Here is a 317-nt window from a genome sequence, read left to right as displayed (position 1 = left end):
CTTGATTCAAGCATACATTGTGCATTTTACATTATTTCATGAGGATTTTGCATGATTTTAATGACAAAATTGTATATTGCATTACCCATGACGTGGACTAGAACTTTGATGCACTCTATTGCTTAATTTCAGGACCAAAGGAAGTAAGGAATGGGAGGTAACTTGCAAAGTTAAGGAGAAAAATGATTGCCAAAAACACTCTGAAAAGCCATCAATGCCAACGTTAAAGAGTCACGTTAACTAAGTTAACGTGAACTCTAACGTGGAGAAGAGAAGTTGAGCCAACGTTAGTGACACTTAACATTATCACTAACGTT

This window comes from Arachis duranensis, chromosome 3, assembly GCF_000817695.3.
Source record: "Arachis duranensis cultivar V14167 chromosome 3, aradu.V14167.gnm2.J7QH, whole genome shotgun sequence".
Taxonomy (NCBI): Eukaryota; Viridiplantae; Streptophyta; class Magnoliopsida; order Fabales; family Fabaceae; genus Arachis; species Arachis duranensis.
The sequence above is the reverse complement of the archived record's forward strand: the minus strand, read 5'-3'. Positions refer to the sequence as shown.